Here is a 19,963-nt window from a genome sequence, read left to right as displayed (position 1 = left end):
CCTGCGTGGACTGCACAGGCTAATCTGGTACGACACTTTACGCACATGCAATTTACCCCGTTTCCTAGAGCGCGGCCCGATTAGATATATCAGCCCAGGCTTTTGTTTAACATTGGAGCCAATTGTTCATTAATAAGTATACATGCAGACCACCCAAGGTAACTGCAACGGATGCATGTGACTATGGTTCGAAGACAAGCGCTTTTTAATTGTTTGCAATTAATTATGTGTACGTCATTTACATAAAAACACTTCGAATAAGTCTATACACAAATTATGAAAGAATAAACACCACCACAGGACTTTCGGTGATTGATAAATATCAGCTTCAATTCCTGTTAAACCTGCGTCAAAAGGTTGCAATTTTTATATGAGTAACGTAACACGACCGCGGCAGAAGGCGGACACAAATTAGTACGTAGTGTAGTTATTGTTATTTGAACCTTCGATGAAGCGTTCGTTCACCGTACGTGCTTCTACTCGTATACACATTCAGTGGTAGTAGTAAACATGTGACGAAGGATATTGACAGAGATGTTTGCATTTGCCTTCCGATATATTGCTGTCTATCGGCCAATAAAAACGGACTTTTATGCGTATGAGTAAACCATGAAGTGTTTAATTACCACGCATACGTGAACAATAATGATTCATTTTTATAAAATAATAAAAACTCAATCGCGTGTGTGTTACAGAGTATATAAAGACACTGTATGCAATAAACAAAGGTTTATGCATAAAACTTAAATAGCTTACAAACACCTATTACATAACACATTTTATTATAAATTTTGTTAACAGGGGTTGGAGGGAGTATTGAGCGATGGAATCCGTTAGAAACGTGAATTCGAAAGTGTTGATAGCAACAGTAGGTACGATGTGATTCGATGTGTTTCGGTGATCTTCTAACTGGAATGAACGTGCCCCGTACACTACATAGTTGTGAACTGCTCTTGATATGGGTCGTGTTCTGGGAAAACGGGGCTTAATGCATGTGAGTTAGTGTCACTTTCCGCGTTAATGATATTTTTTTGTTAAATTAAGTCTATTTCATGTGCAATTTCGCCTGAATGCACAGGGAAATCTTCGACGACACTTCTCGCACATTTAATAAGTCCCGTTTTCCCAGAGCACAGCTTATTTTGAATGTTTATGCCCCTACACAGCGGGAGGCATTATATACGGTACGTATCCGTCTGACTGCCAGGCCGTACAATTGGTCCTTCCCACCGGATTTGACAGACTTTTGGCGCTTATCTGTCTTTGTTTTGCACTATATAATATATGAGCCTCGTTTAAGGGAAACCTTGCTTAATGCATGTGCATGCGCAGTTCGTACAGGCTAATATGGTACGAAACTTTCCTTTTAAACTGAATGTTCGTTTAGAAGCGACTTCGTTTAAACAAAACAATCAATAAAGTCGGACAGTGGCGTCCCTGATAAACCTGTGCGGGCTGCATAGGCTACTACGGGACGAATATTTACACATATACATTAAGTTTTTCCAGAGCGAGGCTCATTAAGTCCTCAAAATTGTTCATAGATAATATCCGATTATCCGTGTTGAATTGCTCATAAAAAGTAGCATATATGCAACGTGTTTTCAAGGATGACTTAATCGAATGTAGTTTGTGTCTTAAATACCAGGAATTAAAAACTGTGCGATAACTCAATCATCGCTTTGTGAAAACTGGGCTTAATTTATGTGCGTTAAGTGTCGTCTCAGATTAGCCTATGAGTTTGGACAGGCTAGTCAGTGACGAAACTGTCCGCCTTTAATGTGTTTTAGGATGACAGGAAGTCTCTTTAGTTACGGCGGATAGTGTCGACATTGATATTCAATGAGGATTTAAACATGGTTTACTTTTGCAGATCATGAAATATACTTTTTTGAATAATGACATATAAAGATTACATTAGGTGGTGTCGTACATTTGTTTATTCTGAAGCGATCAGAAAAAAATGCCAACAATATAAGGCTCAGGTTTATAGAATATAACACACTTCCGTTTGCATATATGCCGCGTTCTGAGAAAACTGGGCTTATTGCATGTGCGTAAAGTGTTATCCTGGATTTGCGTGAGTAAACCCCACAGGCTAATCAGTGAAGAGACTTTCCGCTTTTATATAATTTGTCAATTAAAGGAGGTCTCTTACAAGAAAGCACATAGATCATCACCTAAACATGATTGTCGCTAATAAATGTCAGATACTTACTTAAAACTAAGATTACTATACAAGCGGAAAGTGTCGTCGCTGAACAGACTGTGCGGACTTATGGTGCGACGCTTGACTCACATGTATAACAATCGGTTTTCACAGAGCGCGACGCATTACTATTATAGCCCGATGGCTGCATTACTTAGAACGTTTTTTTATAATATAAGTAGACCGTACTTACCATCACAACATCACTTCGGTCTGGAGCCCTATGATTGCAAGCAGGTTAGCACCAAAAAAGAATATAAAAAAAAACATTTAATTTTAATAATAACAAGTTAAATACATATTACCTTAATAAATTCAATACAAAACGACCACTCATGCAAGATCCTATATTTATCGAATATCTCACTTCAGCACTGTATGGATGGCTGAAAGTGGCACAAGACCTGATGAACCGGAAAGATTCCGAAGACAGGGCAGTGTGTCCAGCAAAGGAGACCTGGTTAGATGATAAGTCGAGTGCAGTTTGTGCCCACCATAACAATGACAATTAGCGCATAGTTTTCCCGTTTAGATGTCTGCGTTTCCCCTACCCCTATTATATTTCTTAATGGCATTTCAATCTAGTTGGTTAATGTTTACATAACTAAAGACGGATATACGTTAAGATCTTTAGAAAAATGAACAACGGTAAATGTATACTGTATATCAATAATTGGTCCCAAATTAAATACTTAACTTCTGTAAAGAAATGTGAAACTTTAAAAATGAATACATTCGTTCTCATGAATCTCCTAAAATCCACTTATCAGTGTCTGCACGTGCCAAAGTACGACACTACTTTTTGGCAAACGTTTTTCCCAGTTTTCTTTCAAATTAGTAAATAACTATTTAAACATCAAGATATTGTATTTACAAACATAACAATGAAATTTATATAAGTTCGTTAAATTATGCAGCTTAAACTATAGCAATTTAGTTTATTATCAAGAGTTATAACATTATTCGTTCCAAATTTGCAATTTCAGATAATAGAGATTTAAACATTATATGTTTAGTAAATTTACGAATGGATGTCATAAATATATATGAACTCGCCGTTGATTACCGTCTATATTTTCAGTGTCTTTGTTTCAATCCACTTAATTCAATTTATTAATTAATTCATGGTTGGCAATACTTGTACCGACTATTGGATTATTCACTGAGAACATACACACGAAATTGTAATATATTTTCACAAGATAATACTTAAGAAATACTATTTTTCTATCATGGTTTGTTGTCGAATAACCCACAATAAGGAGTATTGATGCGTAGGAATTAAATCACGAGTGCGAAATAATACGCATCTATACAACTTACTGTGGATTATTCGACAACAAACCATTATAGAAAAATATTATTTCGATTCTAACACGATTCTGATTGATTTGGTTCAAGCTTTAGGACGTAACTATATTTTTCAATACTCCGCCTTTCTTAGTACAAAGTTCACTATTTAGTGACGTCATTGATGTGTACAAACATATGACGTCGTTTTCATTCATAAATATTTTGCAAATGACGTCACTTTCATTGAAAACAACAATCGTAGAAACTTAATGACGGCGCGTTTATTGATGCTACTGAAAAGCTGACATGCTATAAATGTTTTCTGAATTACGCTTCCTAATCAATAACATTCTTTGTAGGTGTGGTTATGCCACTTATCACCAAATATACAATTTGTTATTTCATTACATTTATACATGCTACATTTATTACATTTCTTTCAGAGCGGGTTTTAGCACGTGCATTTTACTGCAATATTTTCTTTATTTATTCGGAACTATTTTCGAAACATTAAGCTCCGCTCATAAGTTATTGCAGAATAACCCACGCTTGATTTCCTTCTTTGTCTATAGAAAACAAGTCGCGTGCCGTGTTAGAATTTTAAATTGATAATACATCGAATGGTATGGCCGTAAAAGAATAATTTAAATTGGAATAATTTTAGTATCGCTGATTTATTTGACTACTAACGATGTAATGTTATTTATGACATGCAGCGTGTTTCTAATTGAAACGTTTTTTAGATTCAGTGGGAAAATACCTCCGTTGAGACATGCACTATACTGAGCTGGCTCGGTTACGGACAGGAGATAATACAGGCTCGGAGAGACGCATATCGGGAGTTTGGCAAGCTGTTAACTGCACGGCAATGTGGAGAGGCAACGTTAATTATTACGGGTAGCAAAGGTGAGGGGCTGAGCAGCTTCTTGGAAAGTGATGTGGATCAAATGATTGTAAATAATAAAGTATTCTGTTTAGAAGATGATGTAAAGTCATGTGCCTTTCCTGGGGAGATAACCGTGTTGAGATCACTCAGCCGCAAGAGTTACCATGGTCACTGTAGACTGCTACTGGAGAGACGCGGAACAACAATTCAAAGGCACGTACATGATGCGTTTTGTGATGACGGATATGGTCGCGAAATTTTGAGCAGTGACTTGTATGTTAATAACTGGTCGAACGTAGAAGGCTTGACTGAGGGCATTGTGCAGCATGAGCGTGCGGGACCGTCAATTCCTAGTACAGTGCGGGGACACATGCACCATGACAAAGTACATGCATTACATTACTACTGCCCCAACATTCTGTCAAAATGGGCCGCAAGACCTCGTCACTGGCCGCCAACGGAAGTCGTTCAGTACGTCGTATCACTTGGAGCATTTCTTACGCCTATTGGATTTAAAGGAAGTGAATATCAACATGTTGAATGGAGAGTGTGTTTTAACGCCGGTGAGATCGAACTAATTAGCAATCTTAATGACACTCAAACTAAATTGTATGTTTTATTGAAAATGATAAAGAACGATGTATTACATCCACGTAAGAAAGAAGTTTCATCGTACACGTTGAAAAACATCGTTTTATGGATGGCGGAAAATAATCCTCAGTCCTCGTTTCATAAAAAAAGTATTTTGCAGTGGTTGCATGAAGCATTGGATGCGCTTAGAGTTGCATTGATCACTTTAGAGCTACCATACTATATGATTCCAGAAAGGAATTTGATTGCAACCTCTGGACTGGATGAGGAACAGCAACGCACATGGATATCAACGATAACAGATATGCTCAATGAAGGACCAAAGATGATACTAAGACTTCCAAAGATACGAAAATCTCTCATTGCTCATCCTGAACCATTCCGATGGTACAGCGGGAGGAGAATTGAGCTGGAGTTGTTGTGGATCATGCGCATGAACAGAGTGGCAATCTGCATGGATGAGAACGGGGAGGTTGACTTTACCGATGCGATTTTGCAGGCATTATGCAGACGAATAGACGAGATTACAACGGATGTCTGCGTGAGGATGATAATGGAAGGGAGTCGAGTTATCAACGCGGATGATATTGGTGTTAGAATTCTGATGGAAAACGTTAACGATGATCAATAGATCAGTAACGAGGCGCGGACAACACGTATTTATAACTTTTGAGTACATATTATCTTAAACGAATCACCGATCATTGTTGCCGGGAACGTGAAAATTATACAACTTGATGTTTGACTTGCAGACGTTTGTTTCACTTTTTAAAAATATGCACAATTTTACAAAAGATTTGTTTACAGTAGGCTGTAAACTTTACCGAAACAATAAATTTCGATACATTTTATTAAAAAATGTCAATCGGCTTCGCATAGATAATATTAGTTTGCAAAATAACGTTATGTAAAGTAATTTTGCTATATTGTATATATCTTAACAAAATATGTACGTATCGCGCTTGGAAACCAGCGGTATAATTTCAATTTATGCATATATTTCCCTTTAGAGCTTATAGTAGTAACTCATTTTGTCGACGTATGTAGAAATGTGACTTTTGTTAATTTGCGTATGCATGTTAGGAAATAAAGTGTGTTTGTGTCATTTGTATCTCATCTTCTTATCTAAATGTTCACTTGGTTTATGGTTGGTATTGTTAACGCATTTGCACTGAATAAATATATGTGTTACTGGCAGTTACTGAAAGTCCACTGGTATTGTTGTAATTGCTGTAAATGTATCGATAATATTCTTGTTTTTCTTGTTGAGTAGAAACATTGTTGTGATTTGTAATATTGATCAAAAAGTATTGAACACATGTTTGCACTTATCGATAAAAATGGTGCATATCTGTGTTCATTCTTATTTTTAAAATGTCTTCAATAACGCTATTGTTGCATTCACAAATAAGAAATAAAGTACAGTTGTTTTATGCGAATTGATTAAACTACTTCTCATGTTAATGTATAATTGCTCGTGTTTTTTACTGGACAAGTAATTGTAAACTTTTATTGAACACGGATAATCTGTTTTCATCAACACACATAGTTTGTATTGAATCTAAAGATACAAATTTATATGTTATAGTATTGATGTTTTTATGCGGAAATATTTTCATACATGATAAACGTAATGGTTGATTTTCGTTAATCTAGTTATACCGTTAATCTCGTTTTGTTCTAAGCGTGTGTATTCTTATGTAAGTTATCTTTTTGTTAGTTTTTTAAAGAGGCTGTTTTCGGAGAAACTCCGAGCTATTGCCATAGCCAGCTCGTCGTCCGCCGTCCGCCGTCCGCCGTAGGCGTCGTTCTAAAACCTTAACATTGGCCATAGCTTTTTAAATATTGAAGATAGCACCTTGATATTTTGCATTCATGTGTATCTCATGGAGCTGCACATTTTCAGTGGTAAAATTTCAAGGTGAACATCATCCTTCAAGGTATAGGGTCGAAAAAACAAAGTCAAGGGAAGTAATAAGCTTTAAATGGACATAGTTATCTGACCTGCCCACTCATATATTTTTGTTAAATTAATTAAAGCGGCGAAGTAGGCGGCATTGTGATTGCTAAACAACTGGTAGGTAAATCTGAAGCAGAAATACTAACTATTTTCAAAAAATAAATTCCCTGAAAGAGAGGCTTAGCAACTCAACATCAAATCAACACCGCCCGTGCAACCATCACCAACGCCCGTTCAACCCACAAAACCAAAACAGGTCATGAACCCTCCTCCCACACAACAACAACAATCACAGCAAGCAAAAACCCACAACCAAACCAATAACGCAAACAACCCGGTCACCCCCCAAACAACAACAACAACAAACACCACGACGCACACAACTCCAACGTCACTACTAGCAACCTAAAAACCATGAGAGCTCGCCTCTACACATCCATAGGAAAAAACTTAATCTGAACCGGTACCACCCGAATCCTATCATCATGCGACATAGCCATCACAGAAGGCAAGCGCTCGCGCCGCCGTTCCCGATATACTTCCGCCACGCGTACGGATTATATTAATAGAACAACCCCTTAAGCTTGTACAATCTCCCAATACAAGCCCCTCAATGGCTACGACAGCACCAAATATTACTTCAAATCTAACCGTAATGTCGTGGAACGCCCGAGAGGTTGGCTGTCATGATACCAATAACAAATTGTATGAGCTCCAAAATTATGTAAATAATAATGAGATACATGTTGTATGCATCCAAGAAACAAACTTTAGAAGCAAAATTAAACAAGTTCAATTAAAAGGATACCAAGAACCCGTGAGATCAATAGAAGGAAAAAAGGCAACGGCCACGGGGGTAGCTATATATGTAAAATTGGGAATCCCATTTACTGAAATCAAGATTAACCAAGATTGCCCGATTGAGTCGTGTGCTATCACACTCTACCTCGATAAAAACCTGTCCTTTCGTATCCAATGTGTATAGGCTCAAACTGTAGAAATTACTCTCAAAAACTACTCAAATTTTTTTCACTCTTTAGACCAAAGACAAAACAATATTATCATTGGCGATTTTAACCTCAAACACCCTTGCTGGAACCCCGAGGGCGATCCACGATGTGATGATGCGGAAAATCTCTTTAAATTACTAAATAACACAAACCTCAATTTCTTAAACGACGGACAGGTCACGAGACTGGCCGACCGCGCCGGCCATTCTGACAGCGCGATCGATCTCGCCCTTATATCAGCTAAATTACAAGCGATAAGCGACTTCAATGTACTCGACAATTCATTTGGTAGCGACCATCTCCCTATCGTGGTGAATTTAAAACTGAAAATTGAACACACCCTTCCGTCAATACAACATAAGTGGAAAATCCATAAGGCTACACCTGATCAATGGAATAACTTTAAAGTTCAGTGCAATAACGAATTTCTGCCCAACGAAGATAATACTGACTCTAACACTCACTTTCATTCCTATCTAAATAAACTCACGACAGCGCTAGACAATTCTATTCCCATAGCCAACAAAAAACCTAAAACAAATTAACGCTCTGTACCTTGATGGAACGAGGAATGTGAAACCGCTATTAAATACCGCGAAAAATGCAGGAAAAAATGCATCAGAATCAGAACGGGTCCCAAATATGAAAAACTTAAAGAAGCCCGCGCTGCGGTAAAACAAGTAATTAAAAAAGCAAAACTAGATAGCTGGAAAGAGTTCTGTAACAATCTTTCGTATAAAACCACTAGCAAAGAACTTTGGTCTCAAGTATACCGTATGCAAGGCAGACCGCCTCCTATAACTCCGATATTCCGCATCAATAATGAAATACTTGTAACAAACGCCGATAAAGCTACGGCCTTAGTACACCACTACCAAACGGTAAGCAGCGACGAAGGCTACTCTCGAGCCTTCATTGCGCGAAAACTTAAAACTAAAAATGAATTTCCTGAATGGCTCGAATTTTATACACAGATCAAAACTCACAAATACAATTCGCCTTTTAGCTTATTCGAACTAGAAACAGTCTTACTGACTTGTAAAAATGGCGCGCCAGGTGATGATCATATACATTACAAAATACTTAAACAACTCCCTCTCTCTGCAAAACAAGAGCTCCTCGCCTTATACAATAAATCGTTGGCCGAAGGCACCCTCCCTGATGAATGGCATGAGGCAACAATTATACCGATCCTCAAACCTAATAAACCCAAAGAATCTCCAAATTCATACCGGCCGATCTCGTTAACATCAACATTCACAAAACTAATGCACAAAATGATTAAACCCCGATTATGCGCTTATCTTGAAAAACACAACCTAATTTCGAAAAATCAATCAGGGTGTAGAGCTCACCACTCGTGCGAAGACCATATAGTGCGCCTCGAAGCCGACATCAGAAGAGCTCAAAATCTAGGCCAATCGGTAGCAGCCGTTTTCTTAGATCTCACTGCCGCGTTCGATAAATTATGGAATGAACATGCGATTCTTATGCTACATACACTAGGTATAGAGGGCACCATGCTCAAATGGCTCGCAGCCTTCCTCACAACGCGAAAAAAAAAGTAAGACTACATGACGCGACTTCCGAAACGGTCGAGACAACAAACGGCTGCCCCCAGGGAAGTGTTCTCTCCCCCATATTATTCTCCGTTACAATGAACTCGCTAGAACGCAAGATTCATAAGCATAATGCACAAAATAAAACATGCCTAATTGATCTTTCCCTCTTTGTAGATGACAGTGCCATATGGACTACCTCGTGGTCACTAAACTAGCAATTGATAAAATTCAAAACGCCCTGACTGCTATAGAAACTTGGAGTGCATCATACGGCTTTCAAATTAATCCCTCTAAAACTCAAGCAATTGTTTTTCCTAACCGCGCATCCAAAACAACCTCAAAAAAATCACAGAACTTCCGCTATTAACACTATGTGGCGCTACGCTCCCATACCTCGACAAAATTACTTTCCTAGGAACGACATTTGATAAATACCTAACATGGGAAGAACACATCCTCAAATTAACAGTGCGCTGCCAGAAAGATCTTAATTTTCTCAAATGCATCCAAAAAAATAACTGGGGCACAGACAAGAAAGCACTGATGAGTATTTACAAAGCCACTATCTGGGCAAAGATAAATTACGGAAGCATAGCATATAACTCAGCCAGCGATTAACTACTTAAAAAACTACAAGTTATCCAAAACACGGCACTCAAAATAATCACGGGCACACGTAAAACCACAAGCACCGTTTTTATCCATCTCGAGTGTGGAATGCTTGACCTGGACCATCAAAGGCAAATAAATCAAATGAAGTATTACGCGCGCACTAATCCTATGGAAAACAACCTACCGATCAACTCAAAGGTCACCGAAGACCCGGCCTACCGTACACCTAAAAGTCGCATTGGAGACCCGTACGCGCAAAATGTCCGAGCGCTTAATTTATACTATAAAATTAACGAAATTGAACTCCAACCACCTACCTACTACAGCCTTAGTGAAATAGTAAAACCTGACATCGACTTTCATCTATCAACACTGATTAAAAAATCCGAAATCGACTCCAATAGCGCAACCATAGCCTTAAATTACATAAATAATACATACGGCGGGTATACACAGATTTTCACAGACGGTAGTAAAAACGAGGATTTAAAATTAGCCGGCGCTGCGTACGTAGTATACAACCCTCAAAATGCCATTATCCACCACAACAGATTAAAACTTAAAAAGAACTTTCCATATTTGCCTGCGAGCTAGCAATAATTAATGACGCAGTAAGGTGGCTTAACACGCTTAACACGCACGAACAGACAAACTACGCGATTTTAACCGACTCTCTTAGCGCATTGCAAGCACTACACGCAGGATCCTCGAAAACGCGACCAGATTTGATATACGCAGCTCTAAAAGGTATCACAAAACTGACTAATAAAAACATATCTCTTAAACTTATATGGATACTTAGTAATGTAGGCATCCCGGGCAATGAATACGCAGATAAACTTGCCAAGTTAGGATCCCAAGACGGCCTACTCTCTGAGCTAAAACCCAGCGCACGCGAAATTATAGCCATTATAAACCAAAAAGCGTACAATGAACAGGACTACAAATGGTCAAAATACTGCACTGAGCATGATTTACCACTTATCACTAACCCCAGCCATAAGATCCATATCTATAGCCCCATTAAGCAAGAAGATAGGGCATATACGCGTATGCGCTTAGGGGTGACTAGGTTACACGGTGATAGCTACGAAACTGTTCTGTGCCCCAAATGCAGTGTCCCAGACACCTTCGAACATTTATTCTTCATATGCCCTCAACACGCGGCCCAAAGACTAGAACTAAGTACAGGTATAATAGCAGCATATAACAATATCTCTGTTAAAATTGATCGCCTTCTACTGTTAATGCCGCCGAACAAGATCGGATCCGTTATAAGACATGTTTTTAAATTTTTGCGAGATACGGGATATCTCAATAAAATATAAATATACTAATTACATCGCACATTTGACAAACAGTTAAAATACTCCGCTAAGCGAGCTTCCACTGCGTATGCCTTATTAAAATAAAATATAAATATTACAGGTTAAATACACAGCAATCTTAGCAATCTAAATATTATAAATATTACAATATAAATACACTAGATAAATTGCTTCCCTAACAACCTAAATATTAAACCGTAGACCATTGTGACTGCTGAAAGGGGGAGTCCCGAGTGGGACGCCGCGGTGATGCGGGAGACGCCGCAAGAGAGAAAATATTATAATAGTATATTTATCTATCGATTTATCCCAAGACTTTATACAGACATTATATATCCGTAACAATATCTCTTCGTCCCCATACTAATAGTAACTTAAGGTTTAATTCCCATATTTATTGCAAAACAAACATAAATATGTACGGAAAGGACTATTTTTACGATCTTTTGCGTAATTCAATTATCTCCCTTGCCAAAACAAGATATAAGGCAATTCGCATTAAACGAACAATTATATGAACACCTTATTTCTGTACCAATAGCCATTTTTACTTAATACTAATAGTAATTTATTTTTCAACCCACCACCGACTTGAAAACAGACACAAATATAAGGAAAAAAAAAGACTCATTTTGGAACATTAACGGCTTAGAATTACCTCCCTTGCAATATAAAACATATATGGAAATACCCCACAAACGCTCGAAACTTCAACCATTTAGCGTCACAAAATCTATTCTGTTAAAATTGAGGCTAAAACTAGATTCATACCTTCACTTAATCTATAAAATAAAGCGATACAGTAGGGCATATTAACCAAACCAGAATCTTCTTGCATAAATTATCTTCCTTAGGCTTATCCGAAATAGCAAAAATATGCGTATAAACAAGTCGCGTAACTTTCAAAAGTGCGAATAAAGCGCGTCCCGGTGCCGGACAAAAACACATCTAGGTAACTACATAACATTTAACCTGTCTGCCGGACCCCGTCCGTGGACTATAGCCATAAAGGGGCCCTCTGGGCGGGCACGGATGACTGGTCACTTCTGTGTGTCAATGGGGCCGCTCGCCCGGGCCCGCACAGAGTGAACCTACGGTATTATCACGGCCTGAGCATAACGCGGATATGACAACCGACCTATAGTTACTCCGTCGCAGGGCATAGCCAACGGGTCACACCTGTGTGTCAGTGGGGCCCCCTGGTCTTTGCCCTGTGACGACGCCACGGATGGGCAAGGGCTGACAAGCTACACATTATAACCCAGTAAAACAACAACAACACTCTCTTAATAAAACGACGGAAGGGATTACGGTACCGAATATAACTCTCAACCAAATCATGAAATTAATCGGCCGCCTGTCTCGTTAACAACCGCGACCGTACAACATAAACGCAATTTAACCCTAAGGGCACGCTATCAGAATCAATGACGGATAGGTACGCTTGATAAAAATAAAAACGAACATCTGTAACCACTATGTAACGATATGGACAAATCTAAAATCCCCCCTTTGTAAACCAAAAAATCGGGCTAACAGTATCCGGGTTCCGCGAGACCCTCCCCCTGTGCTGGTCCTCGTTATTTTAAATTTTTTCCGCTGCACCCAGCACGGAGCAGCCGACGACGACGGTAGTGGGGTAAGCACGCAGACACTACACTTCCGCACAGAGACGGAAGCCGCATTAAGTGCGCACTCAGGTAACTCAATATAGAAACCTTCAGTACAACCCCTTTAGATGTAGATATCACAACCATGTATTTTATATATGCATTATATTAAAAAATGTTGGATGGAGCGTGTCGGCTGGGGTCGTGAGGCGCCCCCCCTCGCACTGTGGCTCTGTCGACACGACCCACCCAAGATTACCAAAAAAAGAAAAGTGATGATAATTAGTATATTTGTTTCTCAGTGTATAGATAGAATAACTTATTGCAGTCCATTTATTTACTAACCATTGTAATAGCCGCAATAACACATAGAACTGCTGCCTCTGATATCATACATAACCAGAACCAGTAAAGCGCTCACTCTCCTAATACCAAACTACCATAACCACAGTCCATCTCTTCTATCATCAAATAAATGATCTATCAAAAACAAAGTCTGGCCCACACAACACCACAGTGCCACAGGCAATCACCTCAGAAAGAAGAAAGAAAATCTCGAAATTGTCTAAGCCCACAAAACAAAATAGTCATCTTGGTCCATTTACACACACTCAGTCCCTCTCTTCTATCATCTAGTACATGATCTGTCAAATATCTAGTCTGACCCTCACAACAACATACAACCATTTCCCAAAAAAGCAACAGAGAGTGCCCAAGCTACTATAAAATATGACACAAGGCAGCAGATCTGTATATGTACCAATACTAACACTATATACTAATATGTCCTCAGCGAGAGACGCTACATGCCGTCCCTCTTGAAAGATACTGAAAAGAATGACTGTTTGCAGTTCATTTGTACACTAACCATTATATGTTCCTATGTAGCCGGATCGAACCCTTAGCTCGACATACCCTAGACCAGACCACGATACTAACCTGGCATATTACACAAACACATAGGAATGCTGTCTTTGCTTTTATAACCAGAAACACTAACGTGTGCGCTCTCACTAATACCAAATTTACTCAAACTCAGCCCCTCTCTTCTTTCATCAAATAAATGACCTTTCAAAACTAGTCTGGCCCTTACAACACCACAGTCTCACAAGACACTTAACACATCAATAAGAAAGAATTTACAAAGAGATTGTCTGCCCCCCAACGAACTAGTCATCTCGGCCCAATCAAACAAACATAGTCCCCTTCTTCTATCATCAAATACATGATCTTTCAAAAACTAGCCTGCCCTTCGCAATAACATCCAAACTATATACCAAATAGCAACAGAGAGAGCCCACGTTACCGCAAGTTATGACACAAGACAGCAGAACTACACATGTATATAAGTACCAATACTAACACTATGTACTAATATGTCCTCCGCGAGGGACGTTAAACGGGGATGCAGTGTATCGGTGCTATACACCGGGCACTTAAAAGAACCAGGGGCGCCTCTGGAATCGGGGCGTTTCCTGTATCCTGCTCGAACCCCCACTAACACCTCTCATGGGGCGGAGAGCACAACAACCACACTTGGGTAAATGAAAGCTAGAATACAGGACATAATCTATAATACTATGAGTTTTACAAATTAATATCAAACATAAATAGATCATATGATATATCAACGGCGTTTTTAGATCATTTATTTACTTTACCTATCCAATTATAATAGCAAATACAACATAACTACAAAATTAATACATCCCAGCTTGATACATGGTCTGGATGTTTGGCAGGCGGGTGGGAAAGAACGATGGTGACTGGGTAGGGCTTTTGGGGGCTCCATGGTTGGTTCTTGACTGATTTGTTGTCGCGCGCAGCGAGTGGGTGGATGAGGGTGCTTGTCTCGGGGGTCTCCAGCGGTTGGGTGCTCAGGCCGGGGCCGTATGCGGGAGCGGGGGGGGGGGGGCTCGGGCTCGCTCGGCGTGGGTGCGCTTGTGCGGGGGCGGCGGGTTCTGCGATCTGGGAACTGCAACAATATACAACCCTTCACGACTGACCGACGACCGTAAATAATCGACAGACACCTCCTCTTCCGCTCCAGACAAATGCACAACAATCACATACCACACACTATACACAACCATACACAGATCACCACCAAGGAACCCGGAACAAACGGGCGTGGCGCTCTCATACGCGCCACCCGTAATGAGTGGGGGTGTGAGAGCGATACGTGTGTGTGTTCCGGGTCTTACGTACCGGGTGGTGTTGGGATGTGGGTCGCGTTGAGTGTCTTGTACATTAGTAATGTGCGGGACACTCGGCGGGATCCGCACCTCATCACCACCTTTAGGTAGATAGCACATTAAGGTCTCATTGGCCAACGTTCACGGAACTCTTTTAAAAATTAAAGTATTTGGCGAATACCCGGGAAGCCGGAGTAAATTTGACCTACTTTGGCTCTAAAATTAATCTTTTTCCCCTGAGAGGTCACAGGGGCAGGTCGGGCTACCGTAACCTCGTGAAGAGGCCAGTAGGACCTGTAAATAAACTCTGAAACACACACAGGCGGCATTGTGTTTCTGACAAACACATTGTGGTTAAGGTCAAGGTCAAGGTCATCCTTTACGGTCTATGGTAACAATTACAGATTTAAAGGAAGTAATAAGCTTTAAAAAGGTAGAAAATTATTAAATATTGAACCAGCGGTATAATTTCAATCTTGCGGAAATGGAAATACGTTTTCTACGCTGTTGAACTAGATGTTTAATTAATTGTTTTGTACTTTTTTCAAAAAATGCAAATAATTGTTTATTAATTTGATAAAACTGGGCATAATGCATGTGCGTAAAGTGCCGTCACAGGCTAATCAGGGACTACACTTTAAGCACAAGCATTATGCCCAGTTTTCTCATAACGCGACTCATTCAAGTACAGCGCTTGATTATTTGATGTTAATATTCGCGATAAAGGTTAATCAAGGGCATGAGAAACGTTTTCTGACGAACATATTTAATCCTTATTGGTATTCTTAATATAGGGCGCATATTAGAGCGGTAATGATGTGAGCCGCGCTGTGCGAAAACTGGGCTTAATTCATGTGTTGAAAGCGTCGTTCCAGCTTAGAGTTTGCAAACCATACAGGCTTATCAGCCACTTTCCGCCTAAACTGGATTCCTAATATGAAGATACTTTTTTTACAACGAAAAATACCATTAACGCGATATGTATCGTATCTGATTAGCATGTGTGCGGACTGCACATGATAATATTGAAGGACGCTTCACACACTTACATTAATCCCCGTTTTCCCAGAACGCGTCTCGATATATATCTAGCTGTTTCGGACACAGGTGGAAGTAACGTACCCTGGATAGTATTTTTTTGTTATTTAATTTTTTAAGAGCCCAATATATTCAAATAAATACATAAAATCATGTTTAATCAGAAAAAATTGCCAAAGAGCCGTGAAAAAAAATCCCCACCCTCTGATATTGGAATCATAACAAGGTCATTAACTAGAATTTATCATAAACCTGTCTTCGCGGGCCGCAAAAATGTCAAAAGTAGCTTTAATCAAAAGCATCCATTGATCCTCCTATGGGCAATTGGACAACCTTTCAAAAAAAGTTCACTTTAAAAAAATCTGTCCAGCCGTTAACTCACAGTCGGTCGAAAACCGAGCAATATTTCGAGTCCGTTTGTCAACCCGAATAAATCTTCTACAGACTTTCAAACAATATTTTTTGAGTTTTTGCCCCTTAATCGATAGCTCGCGTCCTATTCCTTTAAAACAACGAGGCGTGTCAATAATGCATTCACATGCAACCACTTACCCCTTAAAACTTATTCCAATACAATCAGAATGATAAGTATTTTTCATTTATTTACATTTATCAAAACATCGTTGTTGTTGTTGATTGGATATTGCCTGGCTCTGTCAGTGTAATTCACTGCTAAGCCGGGTTCAAGAGCGATGGCGACTTTCGTTTTCAAGTAAATCAAATTTAGAGTTATAACAGTTGTTGCAAAGAAAATATAACATTTTGGAATAAGTTTTTAGGGGTAAGTGGTTGCATATGCATGCATTATTTGACACGCTTCGTTGTTTCAAAGGAATAGGACGCGAGCTATCGATTAAGGGGCAAAAACTCAAAAATATTGTTTGAAAGTCTGTAGAAGATTTATTCGGGTTTCGACTCGAAATATTGCTCGGTTTTCGACCGACTGTGAGTTAACGGCTGGACAGATATTTTTGAAGTAAACTTGTTTTGAAAGGTTGTCCAATGGCCCATAGGAGGATCAAGGGATGCTTTGGATTAAAGCTATTTTTGACATTTTTGCGGCCGCGAAGACAGGTCTATAATAAAGTCTAGTTAATGACCTTGTTATGATTCCAATATCCGAGGGTGGGGATTTTTTTTTCATGGCTCTTTGTCAATTTTTTTCTCATTAAACATGATTTTATATATTTATTTGAATATATTGGGCTCCTAAAAATATATATATATGAAAAATACTATCCTGGGTACGTTACTTCCACCTGTGGTTTCGGAAGGTAGCCGCTAGTGTCAAACCGCGCATACATTCGTTATCCCGCTTCAAAGATAAACGTCATAGCCCCCGTACATAAAGACGATTATATTTTGCGTGTGTGTAGAGTATCATAATGCAGTTAGCGGTCACTGCGTATTTTGCACTGGAACACCTACCCCTAGTGTTATATCATACGTTTGTTTAATGAATTGTATTACGTTTAGTAGTCATCGTGTAAGATGCACTGACATGCATACCGTGACTGCTATATTTTACGTGTGTTTCATGCAGACAAATGCAAGTACAAGTCATCCCGCATTATGACTAATAACACCATCTGTGACTATGTGAATCTGTATGATAAAGTATAGTTCGCCAATATTAACGTGGCACTGACCTTTATGTTTGACAATATTTAGGTACCGATATTGAAGCGAGTTTAATCTGTTGAAGAGTACCTGAGTGAGTTCACTGTAACGGTCTCACTAAACAAATGCAAAACGCGCAAGAATACAACCAAATGAAATATTGACCACGATCAATGAGTACAATGTTGAATAGATGGATCGTTGTAATTGTTTGATTGTATTTTTGTTGGACCTTTTTGTGTTACTTTTCATTTTCATAGAATACAGCGTCTTAAATGCTAAACCCGAATCGGTTAACATCTCTAGTGATATTGATCACGTAAAGAATTATATTATGACCCATTAGCGGGGGTTGCATTATCAGGAAACAGCACATCAGTTTTCCGCTTGCGGGTCATTTGATATACCGAGTTATTGATCTGTAGCCTGCAGACTAAGAAAAATAGTTCCTTCAGGACATATCGAATATCACTACTCATCCACATATTTCCTAGTGCAAACGACTTCTTAAAGGGACATGTTCAAAGATTGACGCATCGAAAACAAAATCGAATTTTAGTTGCGAATTCCTAAAAATAGCTTTAGTATTTATATTGCGGATGATACTTGAAAATGCTGTCGTCAAAATACTGTTATATATTTATCAGTTGATTTTTATTAAACAACCATGAAGCATTGTTTACGTGAACAGATTGAACAGTTTGAAATGTTGTATGTTTTTTATGAAGATAACTGACAACACGACACAATATAACATACAGCCACTTTAGAAAAAGAAGAATGCTTTTCCACAAGCATTCGGTTGCATAAGGATTTAGATTGATATCCAGATAGATTTATCTCTTTTTGTATTTCGTCCGTATGGTTTATAATGGCTTGTCAAGACATTCAATGGAGTGCCTTTTTATGTACTCAAAACACGTGATTTTAAACACTTTACATTAAATGGCAGATATGCGCGGGGAAGAGAAACCTCTTAGGTCAAGACGCACATCCTAGATAATACGGATACATCAATAAATACGTATTGTCTGCGTTTTTAAGATATGAATTATCAATAAACCTATGTTTAAGAGACGCGGTCACATAATTGTCTGCTGTATTTTATGCATGTATGTTTTTCAACGTCTTTTCCATAGCATCCCTAGTGAGCTAGGGAGCCTTTAGAAGATCTTTTCCGTAGATATCAGGTACTCGTTCTACCAGGATAACGGAGAATGTTACATACAAGCTGGGGCTAACGAAACAATCTAGCTTATATAAATAGGATTGACTTCTTTCTTACCTTGACATCGTATAACAACGGAATTACAAACATGAACAACAATAGCGTAAAAATTGGATTCAGGCAAGCAAATAGTCGCCCCAAAACGAAATATGATATTCATTATTCAGACCTCAGGGTATGGGGTAAAAGATATAGCGTTGACTGCTTCGTATACCGGAGAAGGAGAAAAACATAAGGTCTAATGGTCTCTGTTCATAAAACATAAGGTCTAAAGGTCTCTGTTCATCAAACATAGGGTCTAATGGTCTCTTTTCAACAAACATAAGGTCTAATAGTCTCTGTTTATCAGACATAAGGTCTAATGGTCTCTGTTCATCAAACATAATTTGTCAATTGTTGTCAGTGTGCTGTTTGTGTGTTATTTAAAATCAGGAGGAACCTGATTCGGATCGGCTCATTTTCAAACCGGTTTTAATCCCCGATGCTTTGCATTTACCGTTCTAATACGGTGATCCCTGTTAAATTAGTATATTTTTTTGCTGCGTGTTATGTTATGAAAGTTGTTAATACGAGTCGTGTTCTGAGAAAACTGGGCTTAATGCATGTGCGTAAAGTGTAATCCCAGATTAGCCTGTGCAGTCCGCGCAGGCTCATCAGGGACGACACTTTCCGCTTTTATGGTATTTTTAGTTTCAAGGAAGTCCCTCCTTGCCGAAAATCAAGTTTAGGCGGAAAGTGCCGTCCCTTATTAGCATGTGCGGACTGCACAGGCTAATCTAGAACGACACTTTACGCACATGCATTAAGCCCAGTTTTCTCAG

The 19,963-nt window shown here is 39.0% G+C and overlaps 2 protein-coding genes across 5 annotated transcripts in view; both read left to right on the top strand.

Moving 5' to 3' along the window:
- LOC127867016 (uncharacterized) overlaps positions 1-6,990 on the top strand; it is a 489,213-nt gene extending 482,223 nt beyond the window's left edge. The window contains exon 4 of the transcript XR_008043220.1: positions 6,901-6,990. The gene's annotated coding sequence lies outside the window, so the exon portion shown is untranslated. The remainder of the gene's footprint in view (positions 1-6,900) is intronic.
- The window catches only part of LOC127867026 (uncharacterized), a 259,849-nt gene that overhangs the window by 236,992 nt on the left and 2,894 nt on the right, over positions 1-19,963 (top strand). The gene's annotated exons all lie outside the window — the stretch shown is intronic.

Source organism: Dreissena polymorpha, chromosome 2 (assembly GCF_020536995.1).
Source record: "Dreissena polymorpha isolate Duluth1 chromosome 2, UMN_Dpol_1.0, whole genome shotgun sequence".
Taxonomy (NCBI): Eukaryota; Metazoa; Mollusca; class Bivalvia; order Myida; family Dreissenidae; genus Dreissena; species Dreissena polymorpha.
The sequence above is the reverse complement of the archived record's forward strand: the minus strand, read 5'-3'. Positions and strand labels throughout refer to the sequence as shown.